The sequence below is a fragment of the Durio zibethinus genome, chromosome 3 (assembly GCF_047325235.1).
Source record: "Durio zibethinus cultivar Kanyao isolate XHJ-2024 chromosome 3, ASM4732523v1, whole genome shotgun sequence".
Taxonomy (NCBI): Eukaryota; Viridiplantae; Streptophyta; class Magnoliopsida; order Malvales; family Malvaceae; genus Durio; species Durio zibethinus.
This window is the reverse complement of record NC_143164.1, coordinates 1,325,002-1,338,251: the sequence shown is the minus strand read 5'-3', so window position 1 is coordinate 1,338,251 and position 13,250 is coordinate 1,325,002.

The window sequence follows — 13,250 nt, the reverse complement described above, 5'->3', positions numbered from 1 at the left end:
TTAAGAATAAAATAATACTAATTTTTTAATATTTCAAAAATTAATAAAAAATTTAAAAATTAAATCTGTTTATCAAACCAGTTCAAATTGTTAAGATTTTTGTTTGGTCATAAAACAATTGTTTTGTTCACACAAGCTCATTTGGAGTAAAATATTGCTAAATTAATAATATTCTAAAAATTAATAAGTAAGAGATATAAAAAATAAATATGTTTGCCGAACCAATTCAAATAGTTAAGATTATTAGAGCAATTATCTATTTTAAATCATTGTGACCTTTTGTTTAGTCATAAAATAATTTTTTTAAGTTCATACAAGCTTATTTGAAATAAAATAATACGAATTTATTAACATTCAAAAAATTAATACCAAAAAATTTTAAAAAATAAATTTGTTTATGGAGTAAGTTTAAATAGTTATGACTTTTTAAATAATTATCTATTTAAAATAAATATACCTTTTGTTTTATCATAAAACAATTGTTTCAGTTCATAAAAATTTATCTGAAATAAAATAATACTACTTTATTAATAGTTCAAAAATTGATAAGTTAGAAATTTAAAAAATAAGTCAATTTATCAAATCGATTCAAATAACTATTGCCTTTCAAATAATTATCTATTTCAAATTATTACAAACTTTTGTTTTTCATAAAACAATTAGTTTTCATCATATAAGCCTATTCAGAATGAAATAATACTAATTTATTAATATTCAAAAAGTAATTTGTAGGAGATTTAAAAAATAAATCTATTTACTATATTAGTTCCTATTTGAACATTATCTATTTCAAATCGTTACAACCTTTTATTCTATTATAAAATAAATTTTCAGTTCATATAAGCATATTCAGAATAAAATAATACTAATTTAATAATATTTCAAAAATTAATAACTAAGAGATTTAAAAAATAAATCTGTTTGTCAAAGTGGTTTAAACAATTAAGACTATATGAACAATTATCTATTTCAAATCATTATGACTTTTTGTTTTGTCATAAAACAATTGTTTCAGTTCACACAAGCTTGTTCAAAATTAAATAATACTAATTATTAATATTCTCAAAATTAATAAGTGATTTAAAAAATAAATCCATTTACCAAATCAGTTCAAATAATTATGGCCATTTCAACAATTATCTATTTCCAAAATTGTTATTACATTTTGTTTGTCATGTAACAATTATTTTTTATCATACAAGTTTATTCAGAATAAATAATACTAATTTAGTAATCTTTAAAAATTTAATAAGTATAAGATTTAACAAATAAATCTATTTATCAAATCAGTTTAAATAATTATAACTATTTGAATAATTGTATACTTCAAATCATTCTAACCTTGTGTTCTGTCATAAAACAATTACTTTTGTTTATACAAGTTTATTCAAATGAAATAATACTAATATAATAATAATCTAAAAATTAATAACTAAGAGATTTAAAAAATAAATTTGTTTGCTGAACTAATTCCAATAATTAAGACTATATGAACAATTATCTATTTCAAATCACTTTTATTTTGTCATAAAATAATTTTTCAATTCATACTAGCTTATTCATAATAAAATAAAATGAATTTATTAATATTTTAGAAATTAATATGTAAAGGATTTAAAAAATAATTTTGTTTACTTAACTAGTTCAAATAATTATGAATATTTGAACAATTATCTATTTCAAATTGTTATGACCTTTTGTTTTGTCATAAAACAAATGTTTTTATTCATATAAGTTTGTTTGGAAAAAAAATACTAATATACTAATATTCAAAATTAATAAGAGGTTTAAAGAAATAAATCTATTTATCGAACCATTTCAAATTGTTATGACCTTTTTTTGTTATAAAATAATAGTTTTTATTCATACAAGCTTGTTCGGATTAAAATAATACTAATTTATTAATATTTCAATAATTAATAACTAAATTTTTTTTAAAATAAATATGTTTATCGAACTAGATCAAACAGTTGCGATTATTTGAATACATATCTATTTCAAATTGTTATGACCTTTTGTTTTGTCATAAAAAAATTATGTCAGTTCATATAAGCTTATTCAAAATAAAATAATATTAAGTTATTAATATTCCAAAAATTAATAATTAAGAGATTTAAAAAATGAATTGTTTACTGAACAAGTTTGTCTATTTCAACAATTTATCTATTTGAAACAACTATAACCATTTGTTTTGTCATAAAATGATTTCTTCTGTTCATAGAAGCTTATTCTGAATAAAATAATACTAATTTATTAATATTAAAAAAATTAATAAGCAAAAGATTTAAAAAATAAATATGTTTACCAAACAAGTTCAAATCTTTATGACTATTTGAACAATTATTTATTTTAAATTGTTATGACTCTTTATTTTGTCGTAAAAGAATTGTTTTTGTTCATACAAGCTTATTTGAAATAAAATAATATTAATTTATTAATATTTCAACAATTAATAAGTAAAAGATTTAAAAAATAAATATATTTTTCAAACAAGTTCAAATAGTCATGACTATTTGAATAATTATGTATTTCAAATCATTGTAACCTTTTGTTTTATAATAAAACAATTGTTTTAGTTCATATATGTTTATCTGAAATAAAATAATACTAATTTATAAATATTCCAAAAATTAATTAGAAAGAGAATTAAAAAATGAATTTATTTATCGAATATGTTCAAATAGTTATGACTATCTAAACAATTATCTATTTTAAAACATTATTACCTTTTGTTTTTCCATAAAATAATTGGTTATGTTCATGCAAGCTTATTTTGAATAAAATAATATAAAGGTATTAATATTTCAAAAATTAATAAGTAAAAATTTAAAAAATAAATATATTTTCTGAACACGTTCAAATATTTATGACTATTTGAAGAATTATCTATTTCAAATCATTATGACCTTTTGTTTTGTCATAAATCAATTGTTTTTGTTCATAAAAGCTTATTCGGAATGAAATTATACTTATTTATTAAAATTCCAAAAATTATTAAATAAAAGATTTAAAAAATAAATTTGTTTACTAAAAGAGTTTAAATAGTTGTGACTATTTGAATAATTATTTATTTCAAATTGTTATAATATTTTGTTTTGTCATAAAAAAATTGTTTCTACTTATACAATTTTATTTGAAATAAAATAATACTAATTTATTAATATTCTAAAAATTAATAAGTTGGAGATTGAAAAATAAATCTGTTAATCGAATAAGATCAAATAGTCATATCCATTTGAACTATCATTTTTTTCAAATTGTTATGACATTTTGTTTTGTCATAAAACAATTGTTGATTCATACAAAATTATTCAAAAGAAAATAATACTAATTTTTTAATATTTCAAAATTTTATAAGAGATTCAAAAACTAATCTGTTTATTGAACCAATTCAAATTATTATGATCTTTGTTTTGTCATAAAGCAATTGTTTCTATTCATACAAGCTTATTCGGAGTAAAATATTGGTAAATTAATAATATTTTAAAAATTAATAAGAGATTTAAAATATAAATGTGTTTGACAAACCAATTCAAATAGTTAAGACTATCAGAACAATTATCTATTTCAAATTGTTCTAACCTTTTGTTTAGTCATAAAATAATTTTTTCAGTTCATATATGCTTGTTTGAAATAAAATAATGCTAATTTATTAACATTTAGAAAATTAATACATAAGAAATTAAAAAAATAAATCTGTTTATCAAACAAGTTCAAATAGTTATGACTATTTGAACAATTATCTATTTAAAATAAATATGACCTTTTGTTTTATCATAAAACCATTATTCCAATTCATAAAAGCTTATTTGAAATAAAATAATATTACTTTATTAATATTTGAAAAATTGATAAGTTAGAGATTTACAAAAGAAGTCAGTTTGTCAAATTGGTTCAAATAATTATGGGCATTTGAACAATTATTTAGTTCAAATTGTTATGAAAATTTTGTTTTGTCATAAAACAATTGTTTTTATCATACACACCTATTTGAAATAAAATAATACTAATTTGTTAATATTTCAAACATTTATAAGTAGGAGATTTAAAAAATAAATCTTTTTACCGAACCAATTCCAGTTTGAACAATTATCTATTTCAAATTGTTATAACCTTTCGCTTTATTATAAAATAATTGTTTTAGTTCATATAAGCTTATTTGAAATAAAATAATACTAATTTAATAATATTCCAAAAATTAATAAGTAAGAGATTTAAAAAATAAAATTGTTTGCTGAAGTGATTCAGAACAATTATATATTTTAAATCATTATGACTTTTTGTTTTATCATAAAATGATGATTTCAGTTCATACAAGCTTATTCGAAATAAAATAAAACTAATTTACTAATATTTCAAAAATTAATAAGTAAGAGATTTAAAAAATAAAGCTATTTACGAAACTAATTCAAATAGTTATAACTATTTGAACAATTGTAAACTTCAAATCGCTATAACCTTTTGGTTTGTCATAAAACAATTATTTTTGTTCATACAAGTTTATTTGAAATAAAATAACAGTAATCTAATAATATTCCAAAAGTTAATTACTAAGAGAATTAAAAAATAAATTTGTTTGTCGAGCAAGTTCAAATATTTAAAACTATATAAACAATTATTTATTTCAAATCGTTATGACTTTTGTTTTGTCATAAAAGAGGTTTGTTTGAATTCATACAAGCCTATTTGGAATAAAATAAAATGAATTTACTAATATTTCAAAAAATAATAAATAAGATATTTAAAAAATAATTCTATTTACCTAACTAGTTCAAATAATTATGACTATTTGAAGAATTATATATTTCAAATCATTATGACCTTTTGTTTTGTTTACCTAACCATCTCGGTTTGTTCAGAATAAAGTAATAATAGTCTATTAATATTTCAAAAATTAATAAGTGATTTAAAAAATAAATCTATTTATCAAACTAGTTTAAATAGTTATGACTATTTGAGCAATTATTTATTTAAATTGTTAGGACTTTTTGTTCTATTATAAAATAATTGTTTCTATTCATACAAGCTTGTTTGCATTAAAATAATACTAATTTATTAATATTTCGACAATTAATAAGTAAAAAATTTTAAAAATAAATATATTTATTGAACTAGACCAAATAATCATGACTATTTGAATAATTATCTATTTCATATCGTTATGACTTTTTGCTTTGTCATAAAAGAATTATTTCAATTCATATAAGCTTATTCAAAATAAAATAATACTAATTTATTAATAATCCAAAAATTAATAATAAGGAGATTTAAAAAATGAATCTGTTTACTAAACATATTTAAATAATTATAATCATTTGAATAATTATCTATTTGAAATAGCATAACCTTTTGTTTTGTAAAAAAAAATTTTCTATTCATTCAAGCTTATTTCAAATAAAATAATATAAATTTGTTAATATTAAGCCAACTAATAAGTAAAAGATTTAAAAAATAAATATGTTTACTAAATAAGTTCAAATCGTTATGACTATTTGAGTAATTATTTATTTCAACTTGTTATGATTTTTTGTTTTGTTATAGAACAATTATTTATGTTCATACAAGTTTATTCGGATTAAAATAATATTAATTTCTAAATATTTTGACAATTAATAAGTAAAAGATTTAAAAAATAAATATATTTATTGAATAATTTCAAATAGTCATAACTATTTGAATAATTATCTATTTCAAATCATTATGACCTTTTCTTTTACAATAAAACACTTGTTTCAGTTCATATAAGCTTATTTGAAGTAAGATAATACTAATTTATTAATATTCCAAAAATTAATGAGTAAGAGAATTAAATAAAATATATATTTACCAAATAAGTTCAAATAGTTATGATTATCTAAATAATTTTCTATTTCAAAACACTATAACTTTTTTGTTTTGTCATAAAACAATTGGTTCTGTTCATGCAAACTTATTCCAAATAAAATATTTTAAATTTATTAATAATCCAAAAATTTGTAAGTAAAATTTTAAAAAATAAATATGTTTTCTAAACATGTTCAAATAGTTATGACTATTTGAAGAATTATCTATTTCAAATTGTTATGACCTTTTTTTTTTTGTCATAAACTAATTGTTTCTATTTGTAAAACCCTTTTTTGACATAAAATAATACAAATTTATTAAAATTTCAAAAATTAATAAGTAAAAGATTTAAAAAATAAATTTATTTGTCGAGCCAGTTCAAATAGTTTGACTATTTGAACAATTATTTATTTTAAATAGTTATGATCTTTTGTTTTTTCATAAAAAAATTGTTTCTATTCATATAATTTTATTTGAAATAAAATAAAACTAATTTATTAGTATTCTAAAAATTAATAAGTTTGAGATTTAAAAAATAAATCTGTTTACCAAACAAGTTCAAATAGTCATGTCCATTTGAACTATTTTCTATTTCAAATCATAATGACAGTGTTTTGTCGTAAAATAATTGTTTTTGTTCATGCAAAATTATTCAAAATAAAATAATACTTATATATTAAGATTTTGATAATTAAAAAGAGATTTAAAAACAAAATCTATTTACTAAAACAATTCAAATATTTATGACTATTTGAACAGTTATCTATCTCAAATCTTTATGATCTTTATTTTGTAAAAAAACAGTTGTTTCCTTTCATACAAGCTTATTTGGATTAAAATAATACTAATTAAATAATATTCCAAAAGTTAGTAAGTAAGAAATTTAAAAAATAAATGTATTTGTCAAACTAGTTCAAGTAGTTAAGACTATTAGAATAATGATCTATTTCAAATTGTTTTAACTTTTTGTTTAGTCATAAAACAATTATTTCAGTTCATACAAGCTTATTCAAAATAAAATAATACTAGTTTATTAACATTCAAAACAGTAATGAGCAATAAATTTTAGAAAAATAAATATGTTTGCCAAACAAGCTGAAATAGATTTGACTATTTTAACAATTATCTATTTAAAGTCGTTATGACCTTTTGTTTTGTCATAAAACAATTGTTTAAGTTCATAAAAACTTATCTGAAATAAAATAATACTAATTTATTAATATTTCAAAAGCAATAAGCAAGAGATTTAAAAATTGAAATTGTTTTTTGAACCACTTCAATAGTTATGACTATTTGAACAAATATCAATCTCAAATCATTATGATCTTTCTTTTTTCTCATAAAACAATTGTTTTTGATCATACAAGCTTATTCAAATAAAAATAATACTAATTTAATAATATTCTAAAATTAATAAGAGGTTTAAAAAATAAATGTGTTTGCCAAATCAGTTCAAATAGTTACGACTATTAGAATAGTTATGACTATTTCAACAATTATCTATTTAAAATCATTACGACCATTTGTTTTATCATAAAACAATTCTTTTAGTTCATAAAAGCTTATCCAAAATAAAATAATACTACTTTATTAATATTTCAAAAATTAATAAGCAAGAAATTTAAAAAATAAATCAGTTTATCGAATCAATTCAAATAATCATGGCCATTTAAATAACTATCTATTTTAAATCATTATTACCTTTTGTTTTATCATAAAATAATTGTTTTCAACGTACAAGTTTTTTTTAAATAAAATAATACTAATTTATTAATATTTCAAGAATTAATAAGAAATTTAAAAAACAAATCAATTTATTAAACCAATTTAAATAGTTATGACTATTTGAACAATTATCTATTTCAAATTTTTATAACCTTTGTTCTATCATAAAACAATTTTTCTGCTCATACAAGCTTATTCGGAATAAAATAATAATAATTTAGTAATATTATAAAAATTAATAACTATAAGATTTAAAAAATAAATTCATTTGTCGATCCAGTTCAAACAGTTAAGACTATATGAACAATTATTTATTTCAAATTGTTATAAACTTTTGTTTTGTCATAAAACAATTATTTCAGCTCATACAAGCTTATTCGAAATAGAATAAAATTAATTTATTAATATTTCAAAAATTTATAAGTAAGGGATTTAGAAAATAATTCTATTTACAAAACGAGTTCAAATAGTTAATTGCACAATTATCTATTTTAAATCATTATTATATTTTGTTTTGTCATAAAACAATTGTTTTTGTTAATATAATTTTGTTCGAAATAAAATAATACTAATTTATTAATATTTAAAAAATTAATCAGCAAGAGATTTAACAAGTAAATCTACTTGCCAAACAATTTCAAATAGTGTTTACTATTTGAATAATTATCTATTTCAAATCATTATAACCTTTTATTTTGTCATCAAACAATTGGTTCTATTTATATTATTTCATTAGAAATAAAATAATGCAAATTTAATAATATTTCAAAACTTAATAACCGAGAAAATTAAAAAATAAATTTAATTGCTGAACCAATTCAAATAGTTAAGACTATATGAGTGATTATCTATTTCAAATCAAAAATTAATAGGTAACAAATTTAAACAATAAATCTGTTTACTGAACCAATTCAAATAGTTATGACTAGTTAAACAATTATCAATGTCAAATTGTTAAAATCTTTGTTTTTTTGTAAAAAATTGTTTCTAATCATAGAAGTTTATTCGGTTAAAAATAATACTAATTTAATAATATTTCAAAAATTAATAAGAGATTAAAAAAAATGTATTTGTTGAACCAGTTCAAATAGTTAAAACTATTAGAATAATTATCTATTTCAAATCGTTCAAACCTTTTGTTTAGTCATAAAATATTTGTTTCATGTCTTAGAAGCTTATTCGGAAAAAAATAATCTAAATTTATGAACATTTGGAAAATTAATAAGCAAAAGATTTAAAAAATTAATCTATTTATTGAATAAGCACTACAACAAATTTGGTCATTAGTGGTGCATCAAATAATGTTACTAAATATTTGTTTTTCATCACCCTATATATTTCATGATAAAAAATTAAACGTCATGACGTTTGTCACGTTTGCACCGTTGTTAAAAGGTCTAATATGATGAAAGCAAAATATCATCACCTATTGTGAATCTACCGTGATGATAAAATAAAATGTCACCTTATGTTTTTTTTTTGTGATGTTAGTTTTCATTAGCTATTTATGGAAAAAAAAAGTCATTTAAGGCTATATTTGTCACAAAAAAATGAGAAAACCTAATATATTAGTGACAAAAGGTAAATCATCATAGTATTAGTGACAAAATTATCGCTATCAATGATTGTAAGACAATGTCTATTGTGACAATAAAATCAAACGTCACCTTATGCGTTAATTTTTGTGACATTAGTTTTCATCAACTATTTATAAACAAAAACATCGTTAAAGGCTATAATCGTCACAAAATAAATGATAAAATCTGATATGTTTATGATGAAAGGTAAATCATTATAGAATTTGTGACATAATTATCATCACCAATGATTATAAGATATTGTCAAATGTGCAATAAAATTACACATCACCTTATGCTTTTTTTATGATGTTAGTTTTTGTTAGTTATTTATGAAGAAAAACATCATTGAAGGCTATAACCATCACAAAATAAATGATAAAATCTAATATATTAGTGACAAAAGATAAATTGTCACAATATTGGTGACACAATCATTGTCACAAATTATTGTAAGATAATGTCAAATGTCACAATAAAATCAAATGTCACCTTATGCTTTTTTTGTGACATTAGATTCATTAGATATATATAAAAAAAGGTCATTAAATGATTTAATCATAACTAAATAAATGATAAAATTATATTAGTAATGAAAGATAAATCATCACAGTATTAGTGACACAATTAACATCATTAAATCTTATATATAAAATAAAATTGTCATAGTCATTTTGGTAGAATAATCTAATGCAGTGTTCGTACAAATCCACCAAATATTTGAATTAGTTTTTAAATGTAGTGCATTCTCTAAAGTCTACCCTAAAATCATATAGAAATAATATTGTTTAAAAACCAAAAAGTATCAAAACTATGAAATAGGTAGTCATCGTAATCTTATCTTCAAGCTCTCAATCCAAATCTTGTGTTGAAGGTGATTGTGTTGATGGTGAATTTGGGTCACTTAAAGATACAATAAAAAACAATTAATAGCAAATATCAAAACAAACCATAATATATACAATAAGATCAAAACAAATATAAAAAACAAATTAATCCATTTTATGCATATCAAATTTTTAAATGAGGCCCTACCTTATATTAAAGAATAGGCCTTGTCAAGAAATTGACAAGTAAACTTCGTAAAGCTCAGTAAATAAATAAAAATCAATTGATTTTTAAAAATTGAGTAACAAAAAAAATACAAATTCTCACATTTGAATTAGGTATCAAACAAAGCATAGATAAAGATCATAACGATTTGAGATGGATAATTGTTTAATTAGTCATAACTATTTGAACCATTTCCATAAACAAAATTATTTTTAAATCTCTTATTAATTTTTAAAATATTAATAAATCATTATTATATTATTCTAAAAATTTTTTCACAAACAGAAACAATTGTTTAATGACAAAAGAAAATGTTATAACGATTTCAAATAGATAATTGCTCAAATGGACATAACTATTTAAACTTGTTTAGTAAATAGATTTATTTTTTAAATCTCCTACCTATTAATTTTTAAAATATTAATAAATTAGTATTTTTTATTCCAAATAAACTTGTTTGAATAGAAACAATTGTTTTATGACAAAACAAAAGATCATAACTATTTTAAACAAACAATTGTTCAAACAATCATAACTATTTGAACTTGCTCGGTAAACAGATTTATTTTTTAAATCTTTTACTTATCAATTTTTGGAATATTAATAATTATTTTATTTCAAATATGCTTGTATGAATAGAAACAATTTCTTTATGGCAAAACAAAAGGTCATAACTATTTGAAATAGATAGTTGATCAAATAGTCATAAATATTTGAATGTGCTTAGAAAACTTTTTTTAAAAATTTTTACTTATTAATTTTTAGAATATTAGCAAATTTGAATTATTTTATTTAAAATAAGCTTGTATGAATAGAAAATTTTTTTTATGACAAAACAAAAAGTTATAGCAATTTGATATGGTACTTGTTCAAATAGTCATAACTATTTGAACTTGTTCGGTAAACAAATTCATTTTTTAAATCTCTTACTTATTAATTTTTAGAATATTAATAAATTAGAATTATCTTATTTTAGATAAGCTTGTATGAATAGAAACAATTCTTTTGTGATAAAACAAAAGGTTATAATGATTTGAAATAGATAATTATTCAAACAGTCATAACTATTTGCACTTGTCCAATAAATTCATTTTTTAAATCCGTTACTTATTAATTTTTAGAATGTTAATAAAGTAGCATTACTTTATTCTAAATAAGACTGTATGAATAAAAAGAATTCTTTTATGACAAAACAAATGGTCATCACAATTTAAAATAAATAATGGTTCAAATAGTATAACTAATTGAATTGGTTTAGTAAACAAATTTATATTTTAAATCTCTTATTTTTTATTTTCAAAATATTAATAAATTAATATTATTTTACTTCAAATAAAATATATGAACAAAAACATTTGTTTTATGATGAAACAAAAACTTTTGTTTCAAAGGTAATAATGATTTGAAATAGATAATTGTTCAAATAGTCATAATTATTTGAACTAGTTTGGTAAACAAAGTTATTTTTTAAATCCCTTACTAATTTTTGAAATATTAATAAATTTGTTTTATTTTATTCTGAATAAGTTACTAAGAACTAAAAAAATCATTTTACGACAAAACAAAAGGTAATAATGACTTAAAATAAAGAATTGTTCATATAGTCTTAGCTATTTAAATTGGTTTGGCAAATACATTTATTTTTTAAACCTCTTAGTTATTAATTTTCAAAATATTATTACATTAGTATTATTTTATTTCGAATAAACTTGTATGAACAGAAATAATTGTTCTATAACATAACAAAAGGTTATAATAATTTGAAATATATAATTGTTCAAATAGTCATAACTATTTGAACTAGTTTAGTAAACAGATTTATTTTTTACATCTCCTACTTATTAATTTTTTAAATATTAGTAAATTAGTATTATAAAATTTTATATCGAATAGGCTTGTATGATGAAAAACAGTTGTTTTATGACAAAACAAAAGTTCATAATGAGTTGAAATAGATAATTATTCAAATGGCCATAATTTTTTGAACTAATTTGATAAACTAATTTATTTTTTAAATCTCTAACTTATCAAATTTTGAAATATTAATAAGTAATATTATTTTATTTTAGATATGTTTTACAATAAAAATAAAAAGGTCATAATAATTTGAAATATATAATTGTTCAAACAGTCATAAATATATGAACTTGTTCAATAAATAGTTTTATTTTTTTATTTCTTGCTTATTAATTTTTTGAATGTTAATAAATTAGTATTATTTTATTTTGTTCTGACCTTTTGTTTAGTCATATAATAATTGTTTCAATTCATATATGTTTATTTGGAATAAAATAATACTAATTTATTAACATTCAAAAAATTAATAAGCAAGAGATTTGAAAAAATAAATTTATTTATCGAACAAGTTCAAATGCTTATGAATATTTAAGCAATTATCTATTTAAAATTGTTATAACTTTTTGTTTCGTCATAAAACAAGTGTTTTAGTTTATAAAAGCTTATCCAAACTAAAAATAATGCTACTTTATTAATTTTGAAAAGTTAATAAGTAAGAGATTTAAAAAATAAATCAGTTTACCAAATCAGTTCAAATGATTATGGCCATTTGAACAACTATATATTTCAAATCGTTATTATTTTTTATTTTGTCATATAATAATTGTTATTATAACAATTATCTATTTCAAATCGTTGTGACTCATTGTTTTGTGAAAAAACAATTATTATGTGCGTACAAGCTTATTCAGATTAAAATAATAATAACTTAATAATATTTCAAAAATTAATAAGTAAGAGATCTAAAAAATAAATTTGATTATTGAATTAGTTCAAATGATTAAGACTATTAGAACACTTATCTATTTCAAATCATTTTGACCTTTTGTTTAGTCAAAAAATAATTTTTTTAGTTCGTACATGCTTATTTAGAATAAATTAATACTAATTTATTAACATTCAAAAAATTAATAAGAAAGAGATTTAAGAAATAAATTTGTTTACCGAATAAATTCAAATGGTTATTACTATGTGAACAATTGTCTATTTAGAATTGTTATAACCTTTTGATTTGTCATAAAATAATTGTTTCAATTAATACTAGCTTAGATGGAA